Source organism: Carassius carassius, chromosome 11, assembly GCF_963082965.1.
Source record: "Carassius carassius chromosome 11, fCarCar2.1, whole genome shotgun sequence".
In the NCBI taxonomy this organism is placed as follows: Eukaryota; Metazoa; Chordata; class Actinopteri; order Cypriniformes; family Cyprinidae; genus Carassius; species Carassius carassius.
Genome location: NC_081765.1, coordinates 8,524,373 through 8,539,739, shown reverse-complemented (window position 1 = coordinate 8,539,739; position 15,367 = coordinate 8,524,373).

Genomic DNA, 15,367 nt, shown 5'->3' with positions numbered 1-15,367 from the left:
GAGAGCACTTTGATATCAGATTGCGAGAATTTTTTAAACCTCAAAAACAAGTTGGAGGGCCAGATAAAAATGATCTCTGTCATATATAATTTTTTGTAACCTATTCATTTTTATTATTATTTATTTAGTCTCGTTGCGGTGTGCTGACCCAAGACGCTGCTGAGTTCTATAGAAGTCTATCGGACTAACCTGCACGTTGAAAAATAACGCCAAAGGTATATACAGTGTGTCAAAAAAGTGACGCCAGATCCCTTGACCATGCGTCAGACATTTGACGAGTAGAGAGTGAGACTGTGTTGGAGATATTCTAAGCTTTTGACTAATTTTTGGGTTATTTCATTCAGGGGTTACTTACTAATTTGGTTATTTTTCATGCAGGAGGTGTTCTTTCACTTTAATTTTTATTTTTATTTTATTTTTATTATTATTATTATTATTTTGCAGCCATCAAAATTCAAATGTTTATATTTACAAAATATATTTAATCTTTTAAACTCTATTATTTGTAAATTTAACTAATTTTAAAACAGTTAAATATTAAAGATTTTATTGTAAAACATTTACAAAAACTCCAACTGATAATATATTTGTTATTAAATGATTAAACTTTCATCTAAAAACATCACATGGTTTTCTTGTTGTAACTTTTACTCAAGTTTAAATATTTAATAACCATTTTTTAAAAATTTATCTATTTTGTATTCAAAACAGTCATCAAAACAGTTGGATCATAATATGAAAATATACTTTGATTTTTATTCTTAGTATTTTTTTCATTTATCTAAATTTCTCACAATCCAAAATTATGATTCAGTGTACTGTGATGGCTTTAAGACCTCTTCCCATAATATTAAATAAAGATGTGTCAATTTTTTATACTTTGCTTTATTCCATGAGCAAGCAGAGTACATCAATGTTTAAGTAATGAAATCTGAAAACAGCAGAAGTCAACCAATTAAAATGGGGGGAAAAATCCCAGAAAATAAATTGATAAAGTACTAAAGTGACAAAGTGGCACTTCTCCGGGTGTGTGTTCACTGTGCACTTTGGATGGGTTAAATGCAGAGCACGAATTCTGAGTATGGGTCATACTTGGCCGTTTATCATATTATCTCATCTCATCTCTCTTTTTTTCCTTTTTTTGAAATGAATAAATATATGATATGTTTTATAAATATTACTACTAATGATAGTTTTTTGTAAAATTCAATGAAATGAGCCATTGTACTTATCGGAAGCCAAAAATCATATATTTGAGGGTCATGGAAAAAGTATTGGATTATAGGAAAGTCTTAGAATAACTTTTATGTTCCACAGAATAAATAAAATCCTGCAGGTTTGGAAATAAATGAAAATGAGTAAATGATTACTCAAGTGATTACTTGATTATGAAGTTCTTGATTTTGGTGAACTATCCTTTAAGTAAAATCAAATACATTACTATATGATGTCTATGGGTGCATTACCGCCCTCTGTTCTTCTTCTTCTTCTTCTTCTTTAAATTTATTGGCAGTTGGCATACCAATTTGGTGCATTACTGCCACCAACTGTTTGGGGTGTGGAGCTTCAATGCAGCTTTAGACGCTATATATATATAAAAAAAAATAAAAATGTGATATTGTTCTTGGTTGTTCTTAAATTCTATCAAATAACCCTGTTTCTTTTAAGTATCTCACGAGAACAGGCCATTCTGATGGTTTTGATGCATGAAAAGAAAATAAACCCTCTATTGACAAGTGTATATCCTAATTCTTTGACTTTTTCTAAGAGTATGGTTCTCTCTGTGCTGTATGCCTCACACTCTAGCAATACATGTTCTACAGTCTCTGCCCTCTTCTGTTCCGGAGTGTGAATCAGATAATAAGTTTTCCTACTAAAATGTACACATTTCTAACATTGTCCCCTAACATTAATATCTACACACACATCATGCATCAAATCCTGCCTAAAACCCCTGCCTCCCTTAAACATAATCAATATTCTTTTTTTTCCTTTTTTTAATAATGCAATATAAAAAATAAAATAAAAAATAAAATAAATACAATTACAAAGATAAAGTAAGAACAAAATTCAATGAGGGTTACAAACAATACTCCAGAAGCAAACTATGTTAGCTTATAAAACTTACACCATGAAAGAGTATTACATGCAATATAATTATTAGAGTTTCTTAAAGAGTTTACATACAAATCAAAATCTTTCCTGAAAATAAAAAAGTAGGGAGTTTTCTTTGAAAATGTACACTTATGAATGTAAAATTTAGCAAGATAAAGCAATAAATTGATAATACATTTACAGTGAGAAGGGTCTAAAATCAAAGAATAACAAAAAAAAACTAAATTTTTGGGGTTAAACAAAAGTTTGAACCTTTTTTTAACAAAATTGGAAAAATCAATCAAGAAGACTTTACAGTAGGTACAGTCCCAAAACAAGTGGTTAATCGTTTCTTCATACTGAAGGCAAAAGGAGCAATTGGGTGAAATACTATTGTTAAATTTAGCAAGTTTATAATTTATTGGATAACAATTATGGATAATTTTAATAGAGACTTCAACAACTTTATTAGGTAAGAGGAATTTTTGTCGAAGAAGCCAAAACTCTTCCCATTATATATCACTAAATATATTATTCCAAAGACTCATACAAGCAGGCAAAGAAATCTGAGATCTATTAATAATTGAACGAATGTCTTTGTTTGACATGGTATTGAAAAGACTTTGGTCAACAAATAAGTTAGTGTTGTCAAAAAGAGGAGAGTCTAACGAGCCTTTAGGGCCAGATTTTATTAAAGGTATAATACAATCAGGAATTGCACCAAACACAATGGCATATTCTCTTGGGGGGACTGGAAAAGAGAATTCTTGCATAAATTGTTCATAAGTAAAAAGAACACCACGATCATCTAAAAGTTGGCTGACTAAAAGTATATTTTTATCAAACCAATTGTGAATTTTTTTTTTTATATTATTTTTATATCTAATATTTTTATTATTCCAAATAAAGTAGCTATGTGGAGAAAAATGATAATTATATGTAAATGACCAACTTACTAAAGCCTGTTTATGAAAACAACATAAAGATAAAGGTATTTTAGAGATGTCAAAGTTGCAGCGCAATAGAAAATGTAAACCTCCTGCAGAATTAAATATATGATTTGGAATAGAATTCCAACAGGATGTGGGGTTGTTTAAAAATGTTTTTATCCATTTCACTTGAATGAGTTATTAAGAGTAGAAAAATCCACTAACTCAAACCCCCCAATAGCCCGATCAGCGAACATAACACTTTTTTTTAATTGAGTTTTAAAATTCCAAACAAAGTCGACTATAATTCTGTCCAGCATTCTACAGATTTTCACAGAAACATCCAGTACCATTGCAGGATAGATAACCCGAGATAACCCATCTGCCTTAGAAAGTAACACTGTACTTGTTATTGACCGATCACGCTGTAACCAAGATTTTTATTTGCATCGGATAGAGAGAATAAGAGGTTCAAAATTAAGCTTTCATCTCTTTTTCTGATCTTTACATGTAATTATACCTAGATATTTAACTTCAGATTTGACTGGGATATCACAAATTTTAACATCAGTGGATTCTTTTATAGATAAAAGTTCACAAAGACATTAACCATGGCCTTGTTGCGCTCCGGCGGAGAAGAGGATGAGCTGCGTTTGTGTTTGTCGCCATGTCGTCGAAACGCTGTTATTTTCATCTCGGAGTCCAATCACCTTTGTTTGGGCTTCCCAGGGACGCTGTACTTGGAGATTAATGGTTACAGTTTATGTTTAACTCGGTTCCCGAAAATTATAATCCACATGTAAAACTATGTGCTGCACATTTTGCTGAGGACAGCGATCTTCCTCAATCTCGATCAGTTTAGCCTAATGCCGGATTCGCACAAAGATTATTCTTGAAAGATAGAGCAGTTCCCTCCTTGTCTGGAGAAGGCGTTGTTTATGGACCACAAATGGTAAGTGTATTTTATTATTTAAGTTGGTGCGTTTAATAGTTTCTGTAACTTATTACACAAAGGGCAACGCTGTTTAGCTTTGTTAACTAGATGTTAGGGCTGTGCAAAAAAATCAAATGCCATTTTCATGCGCATCTCGTCAGTGATTACCAGCAGTTTTCAAAACAAATCCTGCCCACTTGCTTCTCAAAACTAGTCCAATTGCGTTTCCAGGATGGCAGCGTGCGCTCAGCTGCTGTCGAATCACAACACAGGAAACGCTGGCACAATCAGAATTCGCTACTTATTTCTGAAGGAGGGACTTTATAGAACAAGGAAGTCCTCGGCCATGTTTTTATGACAGTGAAAACAGCGCAGATAGGTGAATTGTGTGAAAAATACTGTGTTTTTTACACGTGAAACATGAACACATATTATATTGCACACTGTAAACACAATCAAAGTTTCAAAAAAGCACGAAAAACGGGACCTTTAAGATTTAGGTTATCCCCTCCCATCTTTCGAAGTTCATTTTTCATCGTTTCTCATTCATTATTATATTTTTGACAAACACAAATAACATTCTCTACTGATTCATTCATTTCACAGTGCTCACATAATCCTGTAGGATGTTTATTTATTATTTTTATTCAGCATAGTATGCCCAACCCTTAATCTTGTTAAAATATTTTCCTCTTTGGTGCTTTGTTTAGTTATTCTCACTACTCCTACTTCTTGTTGTATTTTATAAAGTTGATGCCCTGTATTTCCTGTGTCCCATTTATGTTGCCACTCCTTAGTAGTATATGCTTTAATTACTGCTTTTGCTTCATATTTACTAAGTGAGATATTCATGATCTCCTCACTTACCAATGCCTGTTTTGCTAATGAATCTACCTTTTCATAACCCTTTTTCCCCCTATGAGCTGGTATCCACATAAATATTATCATGATTTTCATATTCTTAAATCTATACAGATTCTCATATATCTCATTAACTATATCCTGTCTACTATGGGATGTGAATGATTGTAATGACTTTAATGCAGAACACAAATCTGTACATAGTATAACCTTTTTGATTTGAGTCTCCTCTATCCACTGAAGTGCTGTTGCTATTGCCATCATCTCCACTGTGTATACTGATACATCATCTGATAATCATTATTCTACTCTGTGCCCTAATTAAAGCCGCCATATTGCCCACAACTTATCATTTTGAGATCACGCGTGGTTCTGTGTGATTTGGACAACTTCAAGTTACGCCTCCTACTTCAAGTTATGCCTCTTTCAAGTTACACCCCCGTCTTGCAGTCTGCAGACGTACACATAGACAGTAAAAGAAATGGACACAGCGACCCCGTTGGATTCAACGGGCACAAGTAAAGTCAATTAGAAGCACGCACTTCCTGGGGGTCGGGCATACTACGTAGACTCAAACTGAGCTTGATGACGTAGATGTCACGTGAGCAACCTGTAAGTCTTCTAATCGCTGTGTCAAGAGAAATCTGAATCACCCACCGAATCTTGCAGAAAAGGCGAGCGTGAACAGGAGCACATTTTTGTAAGTATTCTGATTAATTATCTCCCTTGACTTCATGCCCCAACGTCCCCCCGATAGCCTCATAGACAGTTAAAGATTGCCTGCGAGCTTCTCATCCTTTCCATATGGTAATTTCTCTACTGTGCAACAGAAAGTCCCTGGTTATGACGCAATCTTTAGCCTATTTTTTACAAAAACTGCTTCTACGGGACCATAACGTAGGATACAAGGTAATGGAGCCTTTTATACATTTTCGTGTTTTTTTTTTTAAATAATGAATGGACAAATCGAGTCTTTAAACGCCTCAGATGTAAAGTTATTCGCTGTCAAAGTAATGCCAAAACGAATGGGAGTCAATGGAATGCTAACAGCAGGTGGGGGTCCGCTAGCCAATGGCGGCGCCCAGAGGTGCTTCAAAAAAATATGAAACCCTGCCCCCTGGACGTACATGCTTGAGTGCAGCTGGCATCCAACTTAAAGGTGCATTGCTGCCACCTACAGTACTGGAGTGTGAAACAGATTAGTGGGGGAGAAAAACAGGTGATGACTGCATGCTTGGCGGGTGGTGGGCCGGTGTTCTGAAAGATTCAGTTTTTCTGAGATTTTCGGTGACGCTGGGCGGAGCATACATGAATATTAATGAGTTTCCTGTTTTGTGTTAAAACGGCTCAGAAAATATTCGTGCGTTTTCACCGGATTACAAAAACTGTTCAACAAGGTAGGTTAATTACGTTTCAACTTCGAATGAAGAAAAGCAAACGTAGAATATAATTGTTCGTTTGTGCACAAAATGTTATTAATTGTTTGCTGTTTTAAATGTTTACTCGATTACAGCACTGATTTGCCAGAGGCAGCCCATCGTTAGATACGCTACAAGTAAATGGGCCAGCAGCTGTTAAATATTTTCTTATATTCCTCTGTTTTGCTATTAAAATTATGTCATTTGAGAAGTATGTATTTTGAAGTTGTGTAGCATATGGTGGCACAAACTTGCTACAAACTCACTGTATTGTAAGACTGTAAGCTGAGAAATTAAGAACAATATAAAGACTCTGATGAAGTAACAACTATTTAACTTTTTTTTTCTCCTTAAAAAAGGTGTCAAATGGAAGTGCATGGCAGCCTACAGTTGAGGGGCGGCAGTGGCTCAGTGGTTCATGTAGGTTGTCTACAATCCGGAAGGTTGGTGGTTCAATCCCCGGCTGACCAAGTGTAGAGGTGTCTTTGAACAAGACACCTAACCCCAGCTGCTCCCGACAAGCTGGATGGTGCCTTGAATGGCTCACACCACAGTCAGTGTGTGAATGGATGAATGTGAGGCAAATTGTAAAGCGCTTTGAATGGCCATGTGGCCTGTTGAAAGTGCTATATAAATGCAGTCCATTTACAGTTCATGTGAAGAAGCTGTTTGCTTGCAATTAATATATCTGTTACAAATCAGCAGAGTTTGATACTTGCACCTTAGCCTGTTATTTTCCTAGTTTGCAGAAGCTCTTCTAATGAGGGAGACTTGCATTTTCTCAAGCTATATATGAGGACATACATGAAGACATGAAGATGAAGTAAACATCCTCAGAATCTGATGTATTACAGAAATCTGATGCAGGGGATGGTGGATGATGACCAACAGAGTGTGCTTTATCAGTGTAATAGTTATGCAAATCAAATGCAAAATAAAAAACTTGTCTAGACTACTATTTGATACAAATGTTGTATTATTAACCAGTTTTACTCAATTCTATTCCTGAAATCCACACTTTTAAAAATCAAGATAATCAAACCAAGCACAACATAATAAAACATGTTTCATGGATAAAGGGTTTTGTAAAAAAAGATCATGTTGGTGGTGGATATTCTACTAATATTAAAAACATGTGGTCATTCTTTAATGGCTTATTCTGCAATGGGTATAAACAGTATGGTCCCATCGATTTGAAGCATGTTTCTTCTCCCAACATTTAGACTGATTTCACTGAGTTTGTTCATGGTGTATAAATCTCTGTTTGCCATTTGTTGTTCATATAGGAATTTACTTTAATAATGTATTTAATAATTTACTTACAACAGAAATCCTATGACATGTGCTTGCTTGTGTTGAGGTTTATCCCTAAACACATATACAAGTAAACCCTTGTGTAGCTTTCAGCAGTTTTTTTTAAACATGTATTTTATATTCATACAGGTGTGAAGTAAATGTCATTTATGTAAGGCCTTCACCAAATCTGTTAATAAAACTTTTAACCAGAGGTGGGTAGAGTACCCAAAAACTGCACTCAAGTAAAAGTAAAAGTACTTATAAAAATATTTACCCAAGTAAAAGTACTAGTCTGAATAGTTACTTGAGTAAGAGTAAAAAAGTATCGGATAAAAAATCTACTCAAGTAGTTAGTTACTAGTTACTTTGGGTCATATATACTGAGCCTATTTTTATATAGATAAAAAGTATGTAATGTATGTGTGTGTGTATAAATATATATATATTTCATCAGCATTTACTCAAGTCTTCAATGTCACATAATCCTTCAGAAATCATTCCAATATGTTCATTTACTATCAATGATGTTCTTTTTATCATAATCCTAAACAAAATGTCACTGGTTCCAAAAAAATATTAAGCAGCAAAACTGTTTCCAGCACTGGTAATAAATCAATATATTAAAATAATATTTTTTTAAGGATCATGACTTTGAAAACTGGAGTAACAGCTGATGAAAATTCGGATTTGCATCACAAAATAAAGTGTATTTTAAAGTATGTATTATATATGTATAAATAACCTCTGACACAGAAGAGAGAAAACTCCTCACATGACCGTTAAGTTAAAGAACACCTGTCTGTTTACTTAACAGATATAGGTGTCATGCCATAACATATTTTTAATACGACTGGCTTTATATTAAATGTGAATTTAACATTGAAAGTCAATGTGATATAAAAACTGCTACTAATTTTTCATAAAGAGAGCAAACATTTACATTATCAAAAATCATTTTCACTGACAGTCTAGAGTTCAGTCACTCTCAAAAACTCCCATTAAAATCACTGAAACTATTAACACTGTGAAATCAAAGTTTTATTTACCGATTCGTACACACATCTGGACTTTGTTGTTTCTGACGAGAGAATTTGCCAGAAAGAGGTATTCAGTCAGGAGCGAGTGAAGGAAGCACCGGCATTTTAGCGATGACTCATCTCCTTTGATTGGCCATTGCATTCAAAAGCTCAACAGAATCATGTGTGATTGGTTATAATGCGCAGTGCTGTAAAAACGCGTCTGTCTCTGGCTCACCGCCAGCCAGCGATCACAGATCTGAATTTAGCAGCTGATGATATGACTCACTGAACGTTCTTACGCCGGTGTGTGATTGTATTAATATTAATAAAATATTAATCGGCTATTTTTGTCTTTTGGAAGCTGCATTCAACGTGGTTCCCTTCTGTTATAAGTCACACGTACACAGGGCCGGCTCTTATTTGGTGCCCAAGGCGAGAGAGCCGTTTTTTAGGATTGTAAATCTAGTGAAAGAAATGGACAAATACAAGCAGTGTGTGGACAGTGCACAGTAAAAGTGTACAGCGTGTGCGCAGCTTTCATAATACGATACATACATTTAATTAACTTTTTTTTTTTTTTTAATTCTGCAAATTTGCGCCCCGTCCAGCAGATGGCGCCCCAGGCGGCCGGCTGTGTCGCCTGTCGGCAAAGCCGGCCCTGCACGTACAACAAACTAATGTCAGAGGTATCGTGTACTGTAATCGAATGTAGCCCAAGTTATTACCTGTTGAACAGTAGACAGCACACACGGGGTTCATCTAATAAAGATCTCCATCGCTAGCAAATAGCCTTTGCAGATTTGCTTTCAATTCAGTGCAGATCCAGGCCAGCCACGTCATCAACGATCTTTCTGTTCTTAAACGTTACAACTCTGAGTGAACTGCTTCAGACGCTCAGCGCATGCGGCAGGAACTGAACGAATCATTCAAACTGATTCATGAACCTATTCACTCGTTTGCCAAATGGTTTGATCAAGCCTTTGAACAGAATTGACTCAAAAGAATGAATCATTCGCGAATGAGCATCGCTCATATGGAGGGTTTATTGGGTCAGATTATAAACTAAGTGTCTAAAACTAAAAGTCTTATACCAAAACAAAAAATCTAAATTTGAAACTTAAAGTCCAAATCGAAAATTAATTTGGTATTTAGGATTGGGCATTTGGTAATTAGGATAGGGCATTTTGTATTTAGGATTGGGGATTTTCTATTTAGGGTTGGGCATTTGGTAATTTAGCCATTTAGGATTTAGGAATGGGCATTTAATCATTTAGCCATTTAGGATTGGGCATTTGAAGATTGAGGATAGGGCATTTGAGGATTGAGGAGTGTATGCAAATTAGGAGGCGTGGCCCAAATACTGGAGGCTGGGTTTGAAATGGCTGGAGCACAGAGGCACCTTATGGACAGCAGAGGGAGCTCCCAGTGCTAAGGAGCACACTGTAATGAAACCAAACGGAGCGAGTGAGTGTGAGCAAAGACTGTGTGATAACTTCAACTTAATGACAGCTTTGTAACATTTGTGGCCTCAAACACAAAGTCACCAGTGAAAGGAGTGCTATCGGTCTGACGAGGAGAAAGCAGCAGACAGTACAGCAGGTAAGATGCTAACATTAGCCACTAGTTATATAAGCTGATATTGCTAACATGCTTTAGTAGGGTATTATTATATTGGGATATGCTGTTTGGTTTTTTAAACTGCGGTTAACCCCTCTGACATTAGTAGATACACTCTTTTCACATTGCCACTAGATGGTCTTGTTTCGGTTTCTGTTTTTTTTTTTATATATATATATAGCCTATATTTTATAAAGATTGTGAGAGAAAAGAAATTAGGTTTGTTCGACTTGAACCGGTGCTGCACACTGTAAGGCCGATCGGTTTATGACATCAAAGTACTGCGAGAGAGATTCAAAAGCATAAGGAGCGTCTACTCTCTTTGATGTCATATGTCGTGTGTGTATGTATATATGTATATGTATACACTCACCTAAAGGATTATTAGGAAGACCTGTTCAATTTCTCATTAATGCAGTTATCTAATCAACCAATCACATATGGAAGCATATGGGTAGCATTATTCAATTTGGAATGTAATATGCAAAATGACAATGCAATATGTAAAATGACAATGCATTTCTGTATTTACATTTACATTTTCCAATACATTTGTGCAACGTTTGGTGCAAAATGAAAATGAAATTACATAATTTTCATTTGCCATTTCATACACTAGTTTTAATATGTAAAATTAATACTAATTTTAACGCTTTATAAGTTGCAAAATTAAAATGAAAATGTATTACAGAAATGATTAGATAGGTCTAACATGTTCAAGCAAAAACTGTGGCAAAATGATCATTTAAATGCTATTTTTCTTAAATGTATTAACACTCACAGTCAAGACACTTACGATTGCATTTTCATTCAGTGTCCAGCAATGAATGTAGCAAAATTCAATGTGCACATTGAAAATGCATTCCGAGCCGATCACGTGTCCGCCCCCTCCCGCCATGTCAATCACTGCGTGAACAAGGCGGGGCTTGCAGAAGGTCAGAGACTCAAATCTCAAGAAGAGGATTCAAGTGAGAGAACATGGACAAGACAGTTGGTCCGTCTACGGTTTGATCATTTCGGTTTATGGCTTCAATATTTAATTCGCACTTGTGGGCGGAGCTGAAACGCTGCTTTCATCTGATTGGTCGAACCGCTCCACCTTCAGCTCGGTCTTTTCATTCTTTCAGGCAGAATAAGAGTCAGTGCGAGTGAAGCACTGTAATGTCTGAAACTACACTCACTGTTAATTAGCATAATATTTGAATCAGATGTAGCTGGGCACATAATTCATGCTGCGGAGACCTGCAAATTATTTCTAGGTTATAGTATTGTATTAATATTGTCCCACATAAGAACAGTGCAAATAGTTCTGTCTCCTTGGATTAACAGTGAAGTGGAAATAAATATAGTTAAATTTATGAAATAAAATAAAATAGGATTTCTTGGGAAGGTAAGTCTGGCCAGTTATACAGCAACACGAGTCAGACGAGTCTGAAGATCTGAGCTGAATTTGGTGAAACATTAAAGTTCTAGTCTGTGTCAATTACTCTCATAATAAATAATAATAATAATAATGTTACCCGTATTTTTCGGTATAAGTTGCATCAGTCCAAAAATACGTCATGACGAGGAAAAAAACATATAAGTCGCATTTATTCAGAACCAAGAGAAAACATTACCGTCTACAGCCGCGAGAGGGCGCTCTGGGGTAGGCTACAGGAGCACTGAGCAGCATAGAGCTAATTTTAATATTTTTATTTAGAAATGTAACTATATTCATTTTTACAATTATTTATTAATGTCACACACACATACCTAGTGCCTTATGACTTAAAATATGAGAGTGGTAAATGTTACAGACATGGAACTTTTCAGTCTATTATTGATTTTTATTTCCACTTCACTTTTATCCAAAGAGAGAGAACTTTTTGCACTGTTTTTATCAGTGGGACAATATTCATACAATACTACAACCTAGAAATAATTTGCAGGTCGCAGCAGCACGAATTATGTGCCCAGCTACATCTGATTCAAATATTATGCTAATTAACAGTGAGTGTAGTTTCAGACATTACAGTGCTTCACTCGCACTGACTCTTATTCTGCCTGAAAGAATGAAAAGACCGAGCTGAAGCTGGAGCGATTCGACCAATCAGATGAAAGCAGCGTTTCAGCTCCGCTCACAAGTGCGAATGAAATATTGAAGCCATAAACCGAAATGATCAAAACGTACACGGACCAACTGTCTTGTCCATGTTCTCTCACTTGAATCCTCTTCTTGAGATTTGAGTCTCTGACCTTCTGCAAGCCCTGCCTTGTTCACGCAGTGATTGACATGGCGGGAGGGGGCGGACACGTGATCGGCTCGGAATGCATTTTCAATGTGCACATTGAATTTTGCTACATTCATTGCGGGACACTGAATGAAAATGCAATCGTAAGTGTCTTGACTGTGAGTGTTAATGCATTTAAGAAAAATAGCATTTAAATGATCATTTTGCCACAGTTTTTGCTTGAACATGTTATACATATCTTATCATTTCTGTAATACATTTTCATTTTGCAACTTATGAAGCATTACAATTAGTATTCATTTGACATATTAAAACTGGTGTATGAAATGGCAAATGAAAATTATGTAATTTAATTTTCATTTTGCACCAAACGTTGCACAAATGTATTGGAAAATGTAAATGTAAATACAGAAATGCATTGTAATTTTACATATTGCATTGTCATTTTGAATATTACATCCCAAATTGAATAATGCTACCCATATGCTTCCATAATCACATGGCAGTTGCTTCAATGCATTTAGGTGTGTGGTCCTGGTCAAGACAATCTCCTGAACTCCAAACTGAATGTCAGAATGGGAAAGAAAGGTGATTTAAGAAATTTTGAGCGTGGCATGGTTGTTTGTGCCAGACGGGCCGGTCTGAGTATTTACATACATACACACACACACACACACACACACACACACACACACACACACACACACACACACACACACGACATATATGACATCAAAGAGAGTAGACCCTACTTAAGCTTTTGAATCGCTCTGCTCTCGCAGTACTTTGATGTCATAAACCGATCGGTCTTGCAGTGTGCAGCGCCGGTTCAAGTCGAACAAACCTAATTTATTTTCTCTCACAATCTTTATAAAATATAAATAGGCTATATAGCAAAAAATACAAACAGAAACAAGACCATCTAGTGGCAAATCTACTAATGTCAGAGGGGTTAACCGCAGTTTAAAAAAAACCAAACAGCACATCCCAATATAAACCCTACTAAAGCATGTTAGCAATATCAGCTTATATAACTAGTGGCTAATATTAGCATCTTACCTGCTGTACTGTCTGCTGCTTTCTCCTCGTCAGACCGATAGCACTCCTTTCACTGGTGACTTTGTGTTTGAGGCCACAAATGTTACAAAGCTGTCATTAAGTTGAAGTTATCACACAGGGTGCTTCTCAATTCTTATTTGTGCATCCTCGTTTCCTTTCCTTGTTTCCTTTCCTCGTGTCTTAGCTCCACCTCTTCAGGATGCGAGGGAAGGACGCAAGGAAAAGACGTGAGGATGGAGGTCTTAAATCAAGTGAAATGATTTCTCCTCACTCCCTTCAGCGTTAATTTAAAGTGACATCAGCTGTGATTAAAGGGATCTGCCCTTATGTTGTTAATTAAGACATTCATAAATATTAATAAAGCAAGATGCCCTGTTTAAAATATATGACATGCATGGATTTTTTTAAGTGAAAAGGTAAAATATAAATAAAAACTATTACAACAGATGTGAAGGGGGAGGAGAATTTATATGTACGTCACGTTAAGTCGATAAAAGACTTCCGCATAGGATACACCTGTGTATCCTTGCTCATCGCTCCTCATGGAGCCTCCTCCCTCCTCGATCCTTGCCTCCTCATGGGGTGCTTCTCAATTCATATTTGTGCATCCTCGTTTCCTTTCCTCGCTTCCTTTCCTCGTGTCTTAGCTCCACCCTTTCAGGATGCGAGGGAAGGACGCAAGGAAAAGACGTGAGGATGGAGGACTTGAATCAAGTGAAATGATTTTTCCTCGCTCCCTTCAGCGTTACTTCAAAGTGTCATCAGCTGTAATTAAAGGGATCTGCCCTTATGTTGTTAAAGTTTGTTAATTAAGACATTCATAATAAATATTAATAAAGCAAGATGCCCTGTTTGAAATATATGACATGCATGGTTTATTTGAAGTGAAAAGGTAAAATATAAATAAAAATTGTTACAACAGATGTGAAGGGGGAGGAGAATTTATACGTGCGTCACGTTAAGTCGATAAAATACTTCCGCATAGGATACACCTGTGTATCCTCGCTCATCTCTCCTCATGAAGCCTCCTCCCTCCTCGATTCTCGTCTCCTCGTGGTGCAATTAGAGAATTGAGATGTCCTTCAAGATGGCTGTGTTCGATCGGTTTCCGGGTCATAGGATGGAGGACGGAGGAGCGAGCGAGGGATAATGGGTGCTTCTCAATATCCCTCCTCGTCTCCTCTCTCCTCCGTCCTCTATCCTATGACCCGGAAACCGATCGAGCTCAGCCATCTTGAAGGACATCTCAATTCTCTAATTGCACCGCGAGGAGTCGAGGATCGAGGAGTGAGGAGGCTTCCAGAGGAGTCATGAGCGAGGATACACAGGTGCATCCTATGCGGAAGAGTTTTATCGACTAAAACGTGACGCACGTATAAATTCTCCTCCCCCTTCACATCGGTCACAATAATTTTGATTTCTACTTTACTTTTGCAGTTTATATAAACCACACACCTCACATATTTCAACAGGGTATCTTTCTTTATTATTATTTATTATGAATTTCTTAAATAAACAAATTTCAACAACATGAGGGCAGATCCTCTGAGCGCTGCTTATGACGCAACGAAGTGACGCTCGAGTGATCAAGGATTCCAATGTGTAAAAAAAGCTTTCATTCGATCCCTCCGTCCTCGCGTCTTTTCCTTGCAACCTTCCCTCGCATCCTACAGGGGGCGGAGCTGAGACGCGAGGAAAGGAAGCGAGGAGAGGAAACGAGGATGCACAAATAAGAATTGAGAAGCACCCACAGTCCTCGCTCACACTCACTCGCTCCGTTTGGTTTCATTACAGTGTGCTCCTTAGCACTGGGAGCTCCCTCTGCTGTCCATAAGGTGCCTCTGCGCTCCAGCCATTTCAAACCCAGCCTCCAGTATTTGGGCCACGCCTACTAATTTGCATACAC